At 42.4% G+C, this 18,046-nt stretch overlaps 1 pseudogene; it reads left to right on the forward strand.

Moving 5' to 3' along the window:
• The first annotated feature begins 17,428 nt into the window (after positions 1 to 17,428).
• Positions 17,429 to 17,547, forward strand: LOC116089540 (annotated as a pseudogene).
• Positions 17,548 to 18,046: the final 499 nt, after the last annotated feature.

An 18,046-nucleotide genomic window follows, 5' to 3' on the forward strand; every position in this document is an offset into this window, starting at 1 on the left:
TAAAAAAAAAAAAAAAAAGGAAAGGACATGATGGGACCTAGGTGTGGCAAAGGAGAAAGTTTATTGTAGATAAAATGGAGGACGCAGCCAGGGGCAGGGACGTCTGGGAGAGTCCAGACTGAGCCTCACCCTGAACCATGTGAGAGCCAAGGATGGGGAGGGAGAAGGGAACCAGGTGCAGCAGCCAAGAGGGCAAAAGGTTAAAAAAAAAGGGGGGGTGGGGTAATTTAAATGTCTGGATTACATAAAGAAGAGCCTCTAGGGGAAAGGCAGCCCAGCCCCTGGGCTGGACAGAGTTTGGGGATAGAGGGCTAGGTATGCCAGTTCTACCCTGTAACAGGTAGGGACTGAGGAATGCTGGGAGAACCTGGAGGCCAGGTCTGCTTTGACATGTGAAATAGACACCTGTTTGTTCTGGATTTGAGATTTCACAGTTGTTGTTCTTATTTTTTATTTATTTATTTATTTACTGGATTTGAGATTTCACAGTTGTTGTTCTTATTTTTCATTTATTTATTTATTTATTTATTTATTTATTTATTGGCCTTGGCTGTCCTGGAATTCACTCTGTAGACCAGGCTGACCTCGAACTCAGAAATTCGCCTGCCTCTGCCTTCCAAGTGCTGGGATTAAAGGCGTTGCCACCACCGCCCAGTTTGTTCTTATTATTATAAATACAAGTGACTTCTGGGTCCTACTAGCAAGGAAGCCTGTGTCAACAGCTCATCTTCTGATAAGGATATTGGCCAGGCTTGATTAGGAGGGCATGCCTCTCCGGGGCAGGTTCCCATTCACTAATTAGATCTACTACAACGGTGTGTCCAAATGAAATCACATCCTACAACAGGAGTCAGAACCAACCGATCGCTTTTGGTTCAACTAGACACTAGAGAAGGGCCTGTAACAGGTTCTAGATTGAGGAAGGACTCCTTGGGCTTAAAGTCCTACATCAATGCAAGCAGTTATGCAACAAGGTCTGCCAGCTGCCATCAAGAACTGGACTGGTAGAGTGGATGACCCCAGACCGTTTGTGAGACGAGGTGCTCAAATGTCATCTGTCCCCCAGGGGTTTACGTGTCACGAACTTAGTCCCAAGTGTGGTGATATCAAGAGGTTGGTGACATCTGGAAGAGGCCAGGCTTAGTGGCCAGCCCTAAGGTCAACTGGGGACGTCAGTTAGAAGACACTGTGGAGCATAGTCTCTGTGGAGTCAAGTTTGGAAATATGACCTCCCCTCTCATGAACCCTCTCGCCACCGTAATGTCATCTACCATGAGGTCCTTTCAGAGGACTCCCAGCTACGGCAGGTGGCCTGCCTCTCAGTCTCCAGAACTGTAGCTAAATAAGCCTCTTCATAAAGTTACCTAGCCTCGGGTATTCATCACAGCCATGGGAAATAGACTAGTACACTCAAAGTGAGCCAAAACAGATGAAGCAGAGAAGAGTGTGTCCTTAGATTCTAGATTCTCTTCTCTCTCTCTCTCTCTTTTTTTTTTGTTTTGTTTTTTCAAGACAGGGTTTCTCTGTATAGCCCTGGTTGCCCTGGAACTCACTCTGTAGACCAGGCTGGCCTCAAACTAAGAAACCCGCCTGCCTCTGCCTCCCAAGTGCTGGGATTAAAGGCATGCGCCACCACTGCCCGGCTAGATTCTCTTCTTAGTCAGATGGCGAAGAACTTGGAAAATCACCACTGGTTGAGACAGGGAAAAGGAAGCCTGGGGCACTTCAGGTATTTTTGTATGTGGTACTTAGAGGGACAGACATACATAAACATATTCTCACTTCACTTCTGGGGATGGAGAGTGTGGAGAAACATTGACTTCAGGAGACGATCAACCAAGCATTGTTGTGGCTCTGGTGAAGGCAAAGATGGCGGCTAGATAGCTAGCACAGAAGCCTCTTTGGTATGTTCTAACTGACTTGTCCTCCCTCAATGGGGCTTAAGCCATTTGCGGTGTTTGCTGTTCGGCGTGGATAGTGGTTCCTAAGCCTCACATTTCCCTCTGGGTATGCCTCCTCTGTCACCCAACACCCACATTTGTTCCAGTAGATTTATTTTAAAATATCACCATGCATCCTCAGGGTGACTGCTGCTGAATGTCAGTCCTATGTGACTAAAGGTCGAAGTAGGCACTGTCACGTGGTAGCATAGACAGCAAGGGAGGTTGCTGCTTCATAAACAGTTAAAAACTCATCCAATCTTTCCATAAAAACTTACATTGTTTATTTTTTTAGAACTTCACACATAATCTTTACATGGTTTCCCGATTTCCTCCCACATGCCTGATCCCTTCAAATTCATGACCTTTTTATTCTATAATTATACACATGCATACATATATGTATATATCTCATACCTACTGAGGCCAATTAGTATTATTTGTATACATGTGTGTTTAGAGTTACCACTAAAATTATTTGATTCCTACTTCATGACTTTTTTTTGTTTTGTTTTGGTTTTGTTTTTTTTCAAGACAGGATTTCTCTGTGTACCCCTGGCTGTCCTGGAACTCACTCTGTAGACCAGGCTAGCCTCGAACTCAGAAATCCACCTGCCTCTGCCTCCCAAGAGCTGGGATTAAAGGCATGCGCCATCACCGGCAAAGATTTATTTATTTATTTTATGTGTATGAGTACACTGCAGCTGTACAGATGGCCGTGAGCCATCATGTGGTTGCTGGGAATTGAACTCAGGACCTCTGCTTGCTCTGGTCCGCTTGCTCCGGCCCACTGGCTCCGGCATAATACAGGACGTCATATCTCATCACAGATGGTTGTGAGCCACCATGTGGTTGCTGGAATCTGAACTCAGGACCTTTGGAAGGGCAGTCAGTGCTCTTAACCACTGAGCCATCTCTCCAGCCCCATCTACTTCATGACTTAAGATGAAATATACTGCTTACTGCCTTCTGGTTTTTGGGTTTTTTTGTTTTTGTGGTTTGTGTGTGTGTGTGTAGGCCAGAGGTTTAGGTTGGGAGTCTTTTTTTTTTTTAAGATTTATTTATTTATTATGTGTAAGTACACTTTAGCTGTCTTCAGATTTGAACTCAGGACTTTCTGAAGAGCTGCCAGTGCTCTTAACCGCTGAGCCATCTCACCAGCCCTCCACTTAAAAGTGCTCTCCACTGAATGTATTGAGGAGGTTTCTCATTTGAATCCAGAGCTTCCTGGCTGGCCAGTTTGCTCCAGGAGTCCTGTGTCTGCTTCCTGAGCGCTCTGGATTACAGGCAGGCTCTGAGGACAACCTGGTGTTCCTGTAGGTGGATCTGAACTCAACTCAGGCTTGTCTGATGAATGCTTTACTCATTATATACATACATACATGCATGCATGCATGCACATATACATATATACATGCACACACATATACATATATATGTGCACACACAAACACACACATATATACATAAATGTATACACATATACATGCATGCACACACGCGTGCACACACACACACACACACACACACGCATGTACTTGCGCGGGTTTGAGCCTGGCCCCTCTCTCTCTCTCTCTCTCTCTCTCTCTTTTTCTTTCTTTCTTTTTTTTTTTGGTTTTTCAAGAGACAAGGTTTCTCTGTGTAGCCCTGGCTGTCCTGGAAGTCACCACTGCCTGGCTATGCTGCCTTTCTTAAGGACTATCCTGCTTTGAAACTGAACACATATCATCTTTCAACACGTTCTCTACTTAAACATTTTTGTCTTGATGCGTTTCTTTCCCTCCAACCTTAGCTTACCTTTTCCTCTTTCTTGTCCTTTCAATTTAATGAGGATACTAAATTCAAAGTGAAATTATTAATAATTTACTAGTACCCAGTAAGCTCATTCTGCACAACTAGCTTGGATCCTTTTCTAAACTCATTATTAAGAAAAGTTTCTCCAGGCAGTAGTGGCGCAGGCCTTTAATCCCAGCTCTTGGGAGGCAGAGGCAGGCAGATTTCTGAGTTCGAGGCCAGCCTGGTATACAGAGTGAGTGCCAGGACAGCCAGAGATACACAGAGAAACCCTGTCTCAAAAAAAAAAAAAAAAAAAAAAAAAAAAAAAAAAAAAAAAAAAAAAAAAAGGAAAAGAAAAGAAAAGAAAAGTTTCCAGCCTGATGGAGGAGAGCTGTCTCCTAATTTGGGAAACTTGTTCTTGAAATAGCACTGGCTTCCTTCCGTGGGCGAGCTGCCACAGACACGTTCATTTGTTATTTCATTCTAGAGAAGGGTTATAGGAAGGATATCAAAAGAACCTTTGCAGAGTACAAGAAGGCAGGCACAAAAAGGTAGATTTAGGCAAAGTTTCAGCCTAAGTCACAACTTGTGTGCATTGACAGAAAGCAGGTCAGTTGTGGTTTGGGGCCGCGCTCAGGGTGAGGGCTGTCTACAAGGGGAGAAAGGGCTTTTTAAGGGGATGGAAATGTTCTCTGTCGTGACAGTGGTTACCCAGCAGGCTATACTCATCAAAAGCATCAGACTGTGAACTTAATTTTATGTAAATTATACTTAAGTAAAATTGATTTATAAGCAAGAATGGTTGGCCTCGAACTCGGAAATCCGCCTGCCTCCGCCTCCCAAGTGCTAGGATTAAAGGCGTGCGCCACCACCGCCCGGCAAGAATGTGAATGTAATTCGGAGCCTACATCCGGATGGGCCAGGATTCCCATAGGAGTTGGAACAAATTTCTTGTTTGTTTTTTACTTAAAGATATTTTACTTAGGTACCATAAATGCATCTATTTGCTTTGTGCCCGAGGGACACCTCCAACTCTTTGTCCTTTGGCAGTCAGTCCCTTGTGGGTTAAACAAGGACTTCAAATAGTCTGAGCTCGCTCCATCGATAGCCCTCACTTGCAAGAACCTAGGTTCTGTAACTTGGTTTCTTTGGGCTCAGTGATAGTCATAGCGGCACAGACCCCTCCCCCAGGTAGACTTTCTCTTCCTGTTTTTAACTCCTTGTAGCCAAGGCCATGTTCACTGTATTCTTGCATGGATGGTATCCAAGTTTCACATAGATGATCATATTGGCGCCTGTTGCCGCCTTCAGGTACATCTGCTGCTCTCTGAAGCCCCAAACTCAGCCAGACACAAGGTCATGGGGAGGCCCCTCACCCCCTCTGCCCTGGCCCTGGCCAACCTGTGTTCAGTATACTGTCAAGTTGCTGCTAGAGAGACCTCAAATCCAGAGATTTTGCTCCTGCCAGCTGCCTGGATGGTGGGCCCAGGAGGAGCCTATCCTACCAGTCAGCTGTTGCTGGGAACCGTGACAAGAAAGTCTTCCTGTAACAACACACGGAAGTAGGGAGACGCAGAGCAAACATGAGCACCACCATAGGCAGGAAATGCGTTTCATCTGGAAAGGCTGACATGAGCCCATAAATAAGGGGTGAACTGAAGCTCTACTCCTCAGTCTCAAAGGTGGAGGACGGACAAGGAAGTGGAGGACTGCGGAAGTCGGCACTCCCATTCTTCTCTTTGTTTACAGCTTCCCAGTGTAGCACAGGCTGGCCTTGGCGTCTTGTCCAGCTGTCCCTGCCCACACTGCTGGCTGAGGTTACAGTCATGGTGGCTCCTTCGTGCTTTTTGTTGGAATGCAAACATAAGACCAGAATTCACAATGTGCCCAGGCTTTGGTGTCCCTTCTTGGTTTCTGATGAACAACTACAAAAACTATAATTGATTACCTGTGGATATAATAGCTTAAGACTGTGTGAGGGGCCTGCTCCACCGCAGCCAGCGATTTTAAGAACTCTTTAAAGGGGGTCTTAGCCTGAGGGCCCAGTTCTGATTAAGCTATGGAACTGGAGTGGCTTTGAGGCAGTGTGATGGGCTGGATATCCCTTTAGTGCCACTTTCGATATTAAAGATAAGGTATTAATATTTTACACTACCGAGGCTGGCTTTAAGCAGCCAACTCTCTTGTAGGCTCTGTGGCTCATGTACATTCCTTTGGTCTATGGATAGTCTGTGTTGGTTCAAGGCAAGAGTAATATGTGAGTTTTTGTGATTATAAAGGAAGGAAAAGAGCCCTGGCTGGGGCAGAGGGCAGTAGTAGCCACTGATAAAGGGATGGGTGAGCACGGGCCACACAAGGCAGTCACGACAAGGCAGCAGGAAGTGGTCTGCTGAGAGCCAGAGCACCAAGCCCTTGCAGCATGCTTTATTCTTCCACCAGACTCTACTTAAAGAGATTTTAATATTATATTATATACATTTGTATATAACACAATATTATTATATATTACACAATAATATATTATATAATATACCATATATACATTGTATTAAAATATAATTTATTTATTATATTTATTATAGATAATATAAACATATTGTTTTATGTATTATTATAATTCAGCATTATATAATTTAATAATTACAAATTCTTAAATAATATTACATTTCTTAATAAACATTCTTAAATTTATAATTTAAGTGAAGAAACACAAGAGAAGGAGCCCTAAGTTCAGGCATCAGCCCCTGACGAGCATGGTACGCAATGTGCAAGAACTTCTAGGGGTGGGAGTGGCAAGGAACTTCAAGGCTCAGAAAGAAGCTGCCTTGATGGTGGCTTTTCGATATATCTGTGAAACTTACTTCTTCGCCATGTCTAACTGTACCTATTTATGGGATGGACACATCAGCAGCTGCCTTGCAGACACGCCGTGTGAGCATCAAACAGAAAGAAGCAAACCCCAAACGCACCACATTTGGGCTGCTCAAGTTATGTAAAAATTATATGGTACGTGAGATAGCCCACACCTGACAGGTGTTACGTCATGTCTAGATGACTGACAGTACCAACCACAGCATAAAGGCTATGAAAAGAGCTGTGTTGGCTCTACCAAGCTCTTACCCTCTCAATACAGACATATTGTTCCATTCCCATTTGGGTGAATCTGAGGAAGGGGAACTCTGTGATACAAAGGAGTGATTATGCATTTTAAAATATTAATATTTTATTAATACTGAGAATTATTCATCAGACAAATAGAAGTTCTGAAAGGTGGAGGGGGGATGACAGACAGACTATGGACTGTAGGACTTGAAGAATGACATTGTGGTGCGCTCCATATATACATGGAATATAGACATACATGCACATATGGAAGGTGTGCATATATGTTTACATATATTACATCATACATACATATATATAATACATACATGCATACACATGTATACATACACACATATATACATACATGTGAAATGTATGCATATATATATTCACATATATTTATATCTTACATGCATATACATACAAATGTATATATACACACATATACATTCATACACATATTGAATATATGATTATACATTTTACATATATTCATATCATGCACGCATGCATGTGCGCGCACACACACATAGACACACACACACACACACACACACACACACACACGGCATTGTTCATACATTCTAGGGAAAAGCAGAAGCTGGAAATGAGATCTGGAAATGCCAATGGTTCCAGGGGAAGCTCAGTTGGGAAGCTCTCCGTGTACATGGAGCCTGGGCTCAATTCCCAGTACTCTAAACAACAGCAGCAATCCACCCGCTTCCTCTTCCCAGAAGTCCCCTGTTGGACCTTTAGAGCACATTAGAAATTGTGGGTTTTGGTGATCTTTCCCAAACTGAAGCTTGCTGCTGAGTTCTCCTCAGTAGATGCAAACTAAGACTGAGTTTCCTTGTGATGCAGTTTAGTAACAAGCTCGCCTTCACTGGCACCAGTGGACATCCTGTGACAGTACATTCCTGTCCTTCACTGTCAATGAGGCACAGCCTACAGGGACCCAGAATGTTGACCTGAGCCTAGTAGTGAGAAGGCCACTTATCCCTCAGTGTAGAAGGAGTCATGTGGAGAACTTGGGCCTCTCCTTTCACTTGGCAGTAATGAGGTAGCCACTTATTTTTTTTTTCCTGATAGAATATCAAAAGAAGCAAGTAAAATAAATTTTAAATGAGACCCAAAATCTCATAGAGTAGTACTCAAGATGTATGAGATTCAATAGAAAAATCACCCAGTGTAACAGGAACCTGAAAGCTCACAGAGTAAATTTCAAAATGATAAATAAATTCCAGCCCTAAGGTGACAGCCACCGAGATAATCTGAGGAAGAGTTTAAAGCATCTACAATGACAAAGAAACCTTAACCAACAGTTATGAATGTGCTTGAAAATGAAACCAACCAACATTCTAGTACAGGAACGGGAACCACAAAGAACTACATGGAGGGGCTGCAGAGAGTGCTCAAGAGTTATGAGAGCTTGCTGCTCTTGCTCAGATGACCTGAGTTCAGATCCTAGCAGTCCTGTTTGAGGCTCACAACACCTGTCACTCCAGCTCCAGGGGATCTGATGCCCCTGGCTTTGTGGGTCCCTGCACTCACATGCACACCTCTCCTCCCATATATACATATAATCACAGCATAAGAAAAATGTAAATAAAGAAATGGACATTTTAGAACTGGACAGTGTAAGAACCAAAAACTACAACAGACAAACTCAATAAAGGGAAGAAGCCCGAGAGAGAATGAGAGACTACAAAGCTAAAGCAACAGAAATGACCCAACTTCAACAAGTAAGTATATGAATTTATATATACATATATGCATGCAATAACACACAAAAAAAGGGGCTATGAATTTGAAGGAGAGTTGGGAAGGTTTAGAGGAAGGAAAGGAAAGGGATGAATGTTGTAGTTAAATTATAATTTCAAAAGAAAAAAATTGAGTGTTGATTAGATCTTAGCATTTATTATCCTGTGACAAAAGACCTAATATTTGTCTAAAGAGGACAGAGAAAGAGCATAGAATTAAAAAAAAAAATGCTAGAAGATGTAAGGGCTGAAATACTCATCAGACTTGACAAGTCACATAAAGGCACAAATGAAAAATACCAAGAACACAACAAAGGAAATTAAGGCTTAAAAAAAAACAAACAAACCACTAATAAGAAACAACAGGAAGAGGGAGAGAAAGGAAGAGGGGAAGAGGAGGGGGGAGAACAAGGAGGAAAACAAGGAACATAAAGAAGAAGAAGAGGGAGGGGGAAGAGAGGAAGGAAGAAAAGGAGAAAGAAGATGAAGGAGGAGAAGGAAGATAAAGAAGAAGAAGGAAGGACCAATGGAGCTGAGGGGTTTGCAGCCCCTTAGGACGAACAACAATATGAACTAACTAGTACCCTCAGAGCTCCCAGGGACTCAACCACCAACCAAGGACTGCACATGGTGGAACTGATTGTTCTGGCAGTATGTGTATAGGAGAGGATTGCAAAGTCGATCATCAATGGGAGGAGAAGCCCTTGGCCCTGTGAAGGATCTGTGCTCCAGGGTAGGGCAATGCCAGGGCCAATAAGTGGGAGAGGGTGGGGTAGTAAACAGGGGGAAGGGGGAGGCAACAGGAGTTTGTTCTTGTTGTTTTTTTGTTTTTTTGTTTTTTTTGTTTTGTTTTTGTTTTTGGAGGGAAAACTGGGAAAGGAGAAATCACATGACATGTAAATAAAAAATATCTAATTAAAAAAATGAAAAAAAAAGAAGAGGAAGGAGAAAGATGAAGAGGAGGAGGAGAAGAAGAGGAAGAGGAATAAAATGAAGGAGGAGGAAGATGAAGAAGAAGAGGAGGGGGAGGAGGAGGGCAGGCAGCATCCTACAGGCTTGAGAAATGTCTGAAGACTAGCGAGTGATAAGTTATTTCTCCACTGGTGTAATGAGCCAGTTAAAACCAGATTAGAGTATAGTAAGCACAGGTTTATTGGGAAGCTGCTTTGGGGCAAGTTCTCTGGTCACAAGGACGGTGGTCAGGGAAGTAGCAATGAAGAGGGAGAGAGAGGAGAGGGAAGAGAAAAAGACAGAGAGGGAAGGGATGGGGAGAGGGAGTGTAAGAATTGAGCAAACAGGGACACCTCATAAAAACACCAAGGAGCTAGGAATGTCCATTAAGCCTAAAGACAGAGAGCTTCAGAAGGGTTTACTGAGCAAACATCCATCCCCAGGAGATGCCCTAATTACGGGGGTAATGCCCGTTCCAGGAAATGTCTCCAGTAGGGGTGGATCTCCCCGCAACCCCTCCTACGAGCAACTGGTATCCTCTCCTCACCTGAGGCACAGAAGTCAATGGACTCCAAAGACAATGGGCTCCACCAATGAGAGATGACCAACTCATGCTGTAAACCTATGTGCTGAAAGAATATAAAAGGTGTGTGCCTTTGTTCCTGGGGGTCACCTTTGCCTGAATGGGAGATGACCCCAGTATACTGGATTATTAAAAAAAAAAAAAAAAAAACTTCATGCTAATTGCAGCGATCTCCATCTCTGTGTCTTTGTGAGTGGGAGGACATCCTGGAGGCTCGGCTCTCTGAATCTTACAGGAGACCAACACCTCTGGACTGTATAGGAAAGAGCCCCTAGGGAAGGGCAGCTCAGCCCCTGATCTGGAAGGGTATGCCAAGTAGGGACTGAGAGATACTGGGAGAACCTGGAGGCCAGGTCTGCTTTGGTATGTAAAATACCTCAGCCCCTCCTGGCGCTGGTGGCACATGCCTTTAATCCCAGCACTTGGGAGGCAGAGGCAGACTGATTTCTGAGTTCAAGCCCAGCCTGGTCTACAGAATGAGCAGAAAGAAGAATCTTTTATCTGGTGTGGACAGTGTTTAAAATCAAAGGACCAAGGCATCCACAGATAAAGGAAAAGTAAAGAAACTTGTCACTAGCAGATGGGTCCCCAAATAATGACTAAAGGAAGTTCTCTACACAGAAAGGAGATGAAGAAGAAGGAACCGTAGAAAGGCAGGAAAAATAAAGAACTCAGGGCTGTGCAGTGGTGGCACACACACATTTTTAATCCCAGCACTTGGGAGGGAGAGGCAGGCAGATCTCTGAGTTCAAGCCCAGCCTGGTCTACAGAATGAGTTCCAAGACAGCCAGGGCTATACAGAAAAACCCTGTCACGAAAAACCAAAACAAAACAAAAAGTCATCTAGTCTAATCTTCCCTTCTGATCTTGAGTCATGTTTGATAATGAAAGCAAAAATGGTAATGCTTTCTGATACAGTCTTTTTTTTTTTTTTTTTTTTTTTTTTTTTTTTTTTTTTTTTTTTTTTTTTTTTTTGTTTTTTTGAGACAGGGTTTCTCTGTATAGCCCTTGGCTGTCCTGGAATTCACTCTCAGAGCAGGCTGGCCTCGAACTCAGAAATTGGCCTACCTCTGCCTCCCAGGTGCTGGGATTAAAGGCGTGGGCCACCACTGCCTGGCCTGATACAGTGTTTAATAGATCATAGTGAAAACTATTTAAGATGATTTAATAAATTAGATAAAAGTTCATACAAGAAGAAAGGAAACAGAAAATCCTGGTCTGATAGTTTAGTCCTATAACCCCAGTGCTCCGGAAGCTGGCCCAGTAGATGGCACACCTGCCAGCCAATTTCCCTCTGTAGTAATATGCCTTTTGTAGTAATATGGCTTGGATCTTTTGCTTAGACCTTATTAACCCATTTCCTTACTGGTTAGTTGGAGAGTAGGAAAAGTGGATATCTTGGATAAGTCATCTTGGGTCTGATGATATTTTGAAATGTATTGGATGTGGATCCTTCCCCACTGGAGTTTTGAAACATAGCCCAGGTACTCCTCCAGTTTAGTATCCTCCTGCCTCAGCCTTCTGAGTACTAAGATTACAGCTATGCGTCACCATGCCCATCTGTTGTGGTAATCTTTTTTTTTTAAAACATTTATTTATTTTATTTATATGAATACACTATAGCTGTCTTCAGACACACCAGAAGGGGGCACCCATTACAGATGGTTGAGAGCCACTATGTGGTTGCTGGGAATTGAACTCAGGACCTCTGGAAGAGCAGTCAATGCTCTTGACCACTGAGCCATCTCTCTAGCCCAGGTAATTTCTTACCCCAGTAAGCATGTATAAAAAATACATAACCCAGTTATTATATTCATAAGCTATATGCCTAGATTGGACAGATCTATCACTACATTAATTTATTCCCCAGCTATGAGATCCCTTGCTACTTCCAGCTTCTCTAGGCCATGTGGTTCTGCTCCATATTGGCTTCTACCTCTTCTTCCTCCATCCTCTTTCTTCTTTCTCCTCTCTCCTTCCTCTGAGACCTCCAGTCCCACCCTTCCTTTCCACTGTCCAATAATAGGCTCTAGCCTTTATTTGACCAGTTAGAATAGGGAGAAGATTCAGTGAGATCACCTAAGTACATGATCTACTCCTCATCAGGGATAGTCCTTCTTGAGGAAGCAGAATTAATATCAAAATACAAACAGCACCAGGGAAACCTACATTTCCCCTTTCTTGTCCAATTAAAAGACTCTTTTCTCTCAGATATAGGTTGAGCACAATCCTCACAATTATGCAAATGGTAAAATATAATATACATTTAATACTCAGGCTATCATATTTGTCAATTTAAAGTGCTCTACCATCTATCATAACTTAAAGAGTTTACATTCTACACATGAATTATGTTCTGATTTTAGCTTGCAATACCATCTGAAAACCATCCTTTCAAATCTATACCATCTCTCTCAATGCTAATCAACTTGAGTTTGATTATAAAACTATAGCTAGCAGGGCAGTGGTGGCGCATGACTTTAATCCCAGCACTTGAGAGGCAGAGACAGGCAGATTTCTGAGTTTGAGGCCAGCCTGGTCTACAGAGTGAGTTCTAGGACAGCCAGAACTATACAGAGAAACCTTGTCTCAAAAAACCAAAACAAAAAAAAAAAAATTAAGACTATAAGTAGTCTTCAACCCAGTCAGAAATCTGGAAATGAATTAAATATTACAGCAAAAAATAAATATGTGGCATAAAACATAACTTCCAAAACTTAACCAATTTGTAGAGACAGCTCACTACCTAGACAGTCCCTCATTCCTCAAAACATTGAGGCATCAGTCTTCAGCCCTTTGGTCCAGAACCATCTGGCAGGCATTGAATAAAGCAGGAGTTATTATGAAGGACTAGCTTACTCTGTCTTGGTAGAGCCAAGTTGTTGACTATACTGCATTGTGTGTCCTTTTCTTTGTCTGTAGATGAATAGGGCAATTTTTGTCTGGTGGCTACCTTGCCATAACTGGAGCAATGAGGTTTTGATGCTCAATATTTTCTTTGAACTGTGAAAGGGGTATTGTCAGGAGCAGACATGCTTTTAGTTAGAATTTCTAATAATGAAATAATTAAATGTCAGATTCTGTGGATTTCTGATGCTTTTGAACACTATCTCTCTATATAGAGTATGTATGTTAGCTACTCCTACCTACTTCTATTTGAATATTGAGAAAGCACCTTAATATAATTAATATAATTAGATTGGAATCAAATTTAACCATGGCTTTACTATCTGGCCCTTAACTTGTGTTGCTTAGTAATCCTAAACAGTTTGTAATGGCAGTTATTAGAAAGACTGGGTCTAAGCCCTGTATTCTTAAATGAGTTGCATAGGCACATGCCTATCATAGAGTAGCAATATTCATTTCAAATTTTGTATCAATATAAGAAGTTTATACCAATGAAAACCTTAAATCTGCATCAATCTATAAATTCTGTACCAATGTAAAAATTATAATTTCAATTTGCATTAATTATAAAGATTTATACCAATGTGAGATTATGGCTATACAATGTTTTGTTTAAGAGTAAATTTGATAACCTATCCCTATTTGTCTATTTCTCTAATTTCTATGATAGTTCTATATATATGTGTGTATGTGTACACACACACACACACACACACACACACACACACATACATAGATCCCTTTTCTCTTCCTTCCACTTTTTCTTTACCCAAGAAAGAAGAATAGAGAAGAGGAAAGGAAAGGTAGAAATTCCTGAGTCTCAGCGCTCTAGTTCCTTCCTGTCCAAAACTACAACATTTTCCAAACTATCCCTTAAAATGATGACATATCTATAATTCATAAAATAACCAGAACCATCCACCCAACTTAAGGGACTGGGACTATAATCTTTGTTTGCTTGCTTCTAGCTGAATTGGGGTGAAGAATTCCCTTCTGGGGGTCCAAAGGGAAAAAAAGGAAAATTGGTTTTGTCAAAGGAGGGCTATCTGGCATAATTTACCTTCCAGTCTCTACGTGCTAAGAAAATTCACAGCTTAGCTGAAGTTTTGACTATAACAGTCTGAAAGGCTGGGTAGGCGAGCCAGTTGTTCTGGAAAAGTCCTGCAAGCAAGTCTTTACCGGAAACAGCTTCAATGTAATTAAGGTAGAATCAAGCAAGGAGCTGGGATGGACAGTCCCAGAATCACAGCATCCCAGAGTGTGAATCTTTTCAGAGTTGTCTCTCTCCTCTTTCATTCTGCAAACCTTACAAGCAACACATAGCTCTGTAAAGACTTTCATATTGAACGTGCAGGGATAACATACCAGTTAAGGAACATCAATAAAGAAAGACAACTGTCTTTCTTTAAAGGTTAGTTTGATCACATAATCAAATTACAATATAAATTTCCACTCATGCCATCTTAAAGGATGGTATGTAATAAGTCGTGAGAATTTTGTGCCCAATAAGTGTTATCAGTTGTATATAGACAGTTAAGTCTCAGCCAGTCTCAGAGCTGTCTTAGTGTACAGAGACATATATCATGACCTATACATCACCTATCTTTTTGATCTTGTCATTCTCCTCCTTGTCTGAAGCTAAGGTCTTCAGGGGCTCTGTCTTCAGAACATAGATTTCAAGACCAGCATAGTGGTTCTTGAAACCTATATTCTGCTCTCCAAAGACCCCTGGAGAGACAGAAATGAGCATTCTAGAGGTGTGTTACACTCTTCCTTTGGAGGTGGCATGTAGGCACAAGAAAATAATTCCATCAAACCTACCACTAACTTGAAGGAACATTCCTCAAATGACACCAGGCATGCCTCTCTAGAGAGCAATGAAGTCAGGAGAAAGTTTGTGTGTGTTTTTTTTCCATACATAGTTCCTCTGTGAAGCCTCGGCTGTCCTGGAACTCATTCTGTAGACCAGGCTGGCCTTGAACTCAGAGATCTGTCTGCCTCTGTCTCCTGAGTGCTGGAACTAAACCTGGGTGCTACCACTGCCTGGCACTTAGGAGAAAATGTTAAACTCTTATCCTTTTATTTCAGTGCTGACCTAACAAAAGCAATGGTGGAAATTCTTCTGGAATCATCTGGAAGATGTCTGCTGCTCCCAGCCACCAGATGCAGCAGCATTTGATATCACATAATTTCACTTTAATAATTACAGGCTAGGGAACAGAGGACAAAGTCTGTGATGTAGACAGAGCTCTCTTCCCAAGTGAAAGTGAGAGGAAGCCAAGGCTTAAAGAAAATTTCCTAACTACTCAAAGGGGGAAAGGGTGAGAGGGCTGAGTATCACAGGGAACACACAGTAGGGGCCACCTTCTGTCAAGTTATCTTCTAGTGCTTGAGCAGTGATTCAAACTAGTAATGTCTGTCACATTGAATTAATAACGTTGGTCGTTAATGAATAAAAGGTATTAAACTATGATAAAACAGGGACCGGAGAGAAGGCTCGGTCGTTAAAGTGCTTGCTGGGCAAGTGTCAAGTCTGAACTTTGGGTCTCAGCATCCAGGTAACAGGCTGGGTGTCCAGCACATGCCTATAAGCCCCACCCTGTTGAAGGTGGAGTCAGGAGCATCTCTGGGGTTTGTTGGCTTCTGGTCAAGCTGAAAAAGCAAGCTCTGCAGGTTCAAGGAGTGACTCTGCCTCAAAAGAATAGGTGATGGATCGCCTTTCCTCGTGCCAGGGCACACATTTGCATATTCTCACATGGGCACAGGCATACACATAAATCAACACAACCTCTATCAGCTAAATCTTATTATATCCCTTAGTTTCCTTATTTGCATAAGGGAATAATTTGTTTTAGGATTACGTATCCAAACCATGTTTTGATTAAAATCATGGAAACAGGGCTAGAGTGGTCTGGGAGACTTTTCTTCAGCTGCTGTGCCATCATAGAACAATTTTTGAACTGGGGGGAAAAATCTCTTCTGAGATTTAATAGGCGAGACACCATAGTCCCAGGAGCTTTAAGGACTCTCCCAAGGTCAGAACAACTAATCTCAAGCTGGACTGTGACTTGCAAGTCTAGCCCAGGCCCCTTTCCAAAGCACGGCCGGCCGTGCAGAATTGTGATCCAGGAAGGGGGGTTGTTTAGATTACATGGATGGATGGCGGAGCCTCCTCTTACCAGAAGCTGGGAGCTGTGTTTTTCCTTTCACAGGGCACAGCCTCATGGTGTATGTCAAGTGAAAAACAAGCAGAGACGTTTAGAGGTGAGATTGGAGCTCAGCCCTATACACTGAGCCTTACACCCAAGGAAGGGACAAGCATGTTGAAGGACTCACCAAGGGCTGTTATTAATGTGGACAGTCTGTGTCAGAGACTCCAGGACAGCTCTCTTGTGGAAGGTCCTTTAATGCTTTTAAAATAGATCCAGCCCGGAGGCCATGGCGATGCATGCCAGTAAACCTAGCGCTTTGAGTAGACGGCGAAATATCAGCAGCATTTTACTTATTGATCTACTCAGGTTTTAAATGTGCACATATAGATGAGATTCATCAGAAGCATTCTAACTCCACTTTGTCTTTTTTGGCTCTAGGCATGCTCCAAGGTCATGTCTAGGTTGCCCACTAGCACCTTTCAAATATTCACAAATCCATCAAATGAGTCACCAAGCGGCATTGGCCATCTTTACAGTTCAAAGACTTCTGCTGTGACCCTGTCGACCAGCCTGCCTGTCATCTAGGTTATTCAGTTATTTCTCAGGCCCATTCCCACTCTGCTTTCTGTAGCTCAAGTACTTTCCCTCAGAGGCCGCCACACTTTCATCTTAGCCTCCTTCATGGTACAAATATAGCCCTGGAATCCCAGGATTCCGTGTGGAAGAACAAGAATGAGAAGAGGAGGAGCAGAAGGAGGAGGAGGAGGAGGAGGAGGAGGAGGAGGAGGAGGAGGAGACAGGGGAGAAGAGAAGAGAAAAAGGAGGGGGAAGGAGAAAATAAGGAAGGGAGGGATGGAGGGAAGAAGGGAGGGAGGGAGGAAGGGAGAGAGAGAGAGAGAGAGAGAGAGAGAGAGGACTTAGAGTCCACTTTAAAGTGCTTCAGTGTGGACAGTGTCATGAAATTAATTCCCAACCCATCCCCCAGGGCCATTAGTTCCTTAATTAGGAAACCATTCCCGGAGCTGGTGAGATGTCTCTGTGGTTAAAAGCAATAGTTATGCAAACGTAACTCCCTGAGTTCTGTCTTTGGGACCCACAAGGTGGAAGGAAAAGATGACTCACAAAAGTTGTCCTCTGATCGTTCATGGAAATTTCAATATATGTGCACCAACATTTACACAAACACACAAAAATTAATATAATGAGAATAGCAACAACAACACATTAAAACATATTCATTTAAAAATAATACACATCTACGGCAATACCACCCTGAACGTGCCCGAGCTCGTCTGATCTTGGAAGCTAAGCAGGGTTGGGTCTGGTTAGTACTTGGATGGGAGACCACTTGGGAATATCAGGTGCTGTAGGCTTTTTTTTTTTTTTTTTTTTTTTTAAATACACTCTCTGTATCTTTTAGGGATGATGGGTAGACTTTCTAAGAGTCTAAGGATAGAATCAAGAAGTTCATCAATTTAGATAGAAAAAAAATATGTAATTTTTTGGTAAATTTCAAACGTTTTGTAAATTTCCAATAGATTACTTTTAGTTTTTTCAGGTTGAAAACTGGCATTTCCTTCATTTAGGAAAGTTGTCAGCCAGTTGCAGACAGGAGGATGGTGGCAGCCAGCTCAGTGTTCATCACTGATGACCTGTTTGCTGTATATATCTCTAGATCTTGTATATATTCATTCTTACTTTCCAATTGTTAGACTTTGTGTTAGGTTTTATTATTTGAAATATTAATAAAGAAGTACATATAATTTTTTGAAGGGCCTAGAGAGATGGCTCAACATCTAAGAACATTTTCTGCTGTTCTTCCAGAGGATCAGAGTTCAGTTCCCAGCACCTACATTGGGCAGCTCACAACCA

The sequence above is a fragment of the Mastomys coucha genome, unplaced genomic scaffold (assembly GCF_008632895.1).
Source record: "Mastomys coucha isolate ucsf_1 unplaced genomic scaffold, UCSF_Mcou_1 pScaffold14, whole genome shotgun sequence".
NCBI classification, from domain to species: Eukaryota; Metazoa; Chordata; class Mammalia; order Rodentia; family Muridae; genus Mastomys; species Mastomys coucha.